At 37.6% G+C, this 2,926-nt stretch overlaps 1 pseudogene; it reads right to left on the reverse strand.

Annotated features, from left to right (window-relative positions):
* Nucleotides 1–1,023: 1,023 nt before the first annotated feature.
* Nucleotides 1,024–2,554, reverse strand: LOC145031383 (E3 ubiquitin-protein ligase PUB23 pseudogene; annotated as a pseudogene).
* Between the last annotated feature and the right edge of the window lie 372 nt (nucleotides 2,555–2,926).

The following is a 2,926-nucleotide window of genomic DNA, read 5'->3' on the forward strand; positions in this document are numbered from 1 at the left end:
ATATATGGTAGTTGTTGAGGTTGAGGCAGTCATGTTATGTGTTGTAGGCCAAGATACCTGGTGCGAGCCGACTGTAAGCCATAGGCACGGAGGCTCGGGAAGAGCGACTGGGTTAAGGCAACAAGCCAAGAAACACGGGGTATTCCAGTTCGATAACTAATTACGCCTGATGTTTGGTGGCCTTCCAGTACAATGACAATTTGGGTCAGGGTAATCCAATCTGATGATTGTGGACCTGAAATGCATGCTAGTATGTTTCTTCTATGGAGGAAGGCGAATACGAGAATATACACACATCATTAACATTGAGGATTCCGTGTTTATTATAATACTTTGATTTTAATAAATGTAATGGAGAATAAATTGTTCTTCTTAGAATAGATTTATAATTGAGAAGTTTTGCCTTAATAAAAATGAATTTTTTTATTTGTGAAAATTGGACGTTACAACTATCATTATATATCATTTTTATAGGTTAAATTAGAAGTCCAACCTTATGCTTATATTACAAGTCTACAAATCAACAAAAATTATTCAAAACAATAAAGCTAATAAATGGACAAATTTAATCAAATATTAAAATATTTTTACGCCGGTACGACGGACCACCGTGTCAGTACAACGGATCGTTTAACGGCAAAAATAAATGATTGGCCGAAAATAATTTTTCATTTTCATCATTTTTTATTTTGTAAATTGAATTTACCTCCTCCTAATAAAATGATAAATTGAACCAATAAAAGGAAAACTCAGCAAACTGACGAAATAGAAGACGAATAAAGCTGGAATTCGAAAATCTTCCTTTTAGAAAACCAATTTGAGTTGTCTTGACTAGACTAGGTTCTTCGCTAAACCAATATGGTATTTCAATATTTGGCATTCTTAAACAACTTAACAGATAAAGTTTTAATGTCAACTTTGGGATTGGGTATATGATTACAACTTTTTAGACCTCAATAGCACTTCTTGGTGCCAAAATTTAATGTCCATCGTCATAATAATTAACTTCTTCAAGAACAAACAAACAAAAACTAATCCCTTTCATTTCTCCATATTGAGTATACATATAAGATCCAAACGTACAACGGTTCTTTTAGCAAAAAATATAACCAAACGTAGATCATATACAAGACTTTCCTTTTTAAAACCCTTCGACGTCCGAAAAGTCTTGATGCACCGATGTACTAAGATGGATACGAACAAACCAAATTATAGGGTATACATGGGGAATGCTTCCAAACCCTAGCATGCATCTTCAAAATCTCCCTAGCTTTCTCGCTTGTCTTGCTCGCAGAATCCACTTGTAACACGAAACATAGTTTACCCACCACTCCTAACTGCAACATCTCTTGTACAACACTCTTATTCCCGGAGAACTTTGCCACCGCATGTAGTATCCTCACAGCCCTCGCACTTGCCACCTGTGAAACACGAAAGATTTTCTTGGAAACCACCGCTAAACCTGCACCATGTCTTAACAGTTCAGCCCGGCCTTCAGCACTCTGGCAAAGATGGTCTAACAGGGTTAAGACCATCTCCGACACTCTCGTTGGATTAGTACAATCTAGCAGGATGTCGATTAATACTGTAACTGCTCCGGCCTCCACAACTTTTACTCTATTCCGCCCCCATGGACAAACTTCTATAAGTAATTTCAGCGCAGCTTTTGTGGCTTTTTGTGAAACTTGATTGGCCAAGATTTGTGTAAGCTCCTTAAAGAAATGAGTCTTTAACGACATCATTTGAATGGGTTCTGCGACATCGAACATTGACTTTAGTAATAAGACGGCGTAAGTGCGTGTCTCGTAATTGGCGGCGTATTGCATCACGCGAGTTAACGCGTCGACAAACTCTCCTTTCTTTCGGAACAATGATTTAACGCCGGTTTGGGATAGACGGAGGTTGTAAAGGATGTTCACCGCTTCATCAACTGCTGTCACTGAATTATCAATTCCCTCAACACCAGAAATTTCTTCCACCGATGATGGTGACGTATGATTACAACTAGGGTTACATATGATGTAAGATAGGTATTCAGCTGCTCCAACTGCTTCCGTTGATCGTTTATTCACATCACTTTCCAAAACAATCGTCTTTAGCTTCTTTAAACACTCCATCTGCAAATTGGGAGATTTAGAATCTTGTAGGAGCTTCAAGATTTGTGATTTGGAGATTGGGATCCGTGGTGTGGGGAATCTTTCGATACCATATGGCCCATTAATTGTGCACCAAGATTGGATCAGTCGACGAAGGGTGTGGTTTGGGGTGAGCTCTAAATCTGTAAGAACTTGTTTGGTGATGGGACACATGCAGTTCTTTCGAGTGTACAACCATCTCTCTATGGCTTCACGATCATATGTTATTCCCGTGGAAAGGGTTACAGGGTCCTTCATGATTTCTAGAGAAATCGGGCATACAAAAAATGAAGGAACTTCTATCTCCGTTTGAGAATCACCCATTGCAGATAAGTGGAGAAAATCAACAGAACGGATAAATTGTTGGGTTTTTATTCTAAATCTTGATAAGTGGCTGTGAATGATAAACAGCATTGAAAGCTTTTGAATTTATAAATAGGTTATAGGGTGGATGAAAACAGCGAACAAACAAAAGTCAAAACAGCAAAAAGTAAACGTTATTTTGGTCAAGAATATAGGAGTATTGACTTTTCAAACGAAATTTTTAGAGGCTCAGCACAGACATATCTCCAAGTCTACGAGGCATGTGCTTTGAACTAAAGTGTGTGGCGAATGTGTCTTGGAAGTCTGTGGATGGATAAATATTCCTCATCCTTTCGATGGAATAGAAGTGTTTTTTTATTTAAGAAGATATACACGTTTAATTAACCTATTTTTTTTGTATTAAGATATTAAATTACAGATTTAGTCCATGACTCCATGTATATTACAATTAAAAAAAGGATGGTGTG

The sequence above is a fragment of the Lactuca saligna genome, chromosome 2 (genome assembly GCF_052625555.1).
Source record: "Lactuca saligna cultivar CGN05327 chromosome 2, ASM5262555v1, whole genome shotgun sequence".
Taxonomy (NCBI): Eukaryota; Viridiplantae; Streptophyta; class Magnoliopsida; order Asterales; family Asteraceae; genus Lactuca; species Lactuca saligna.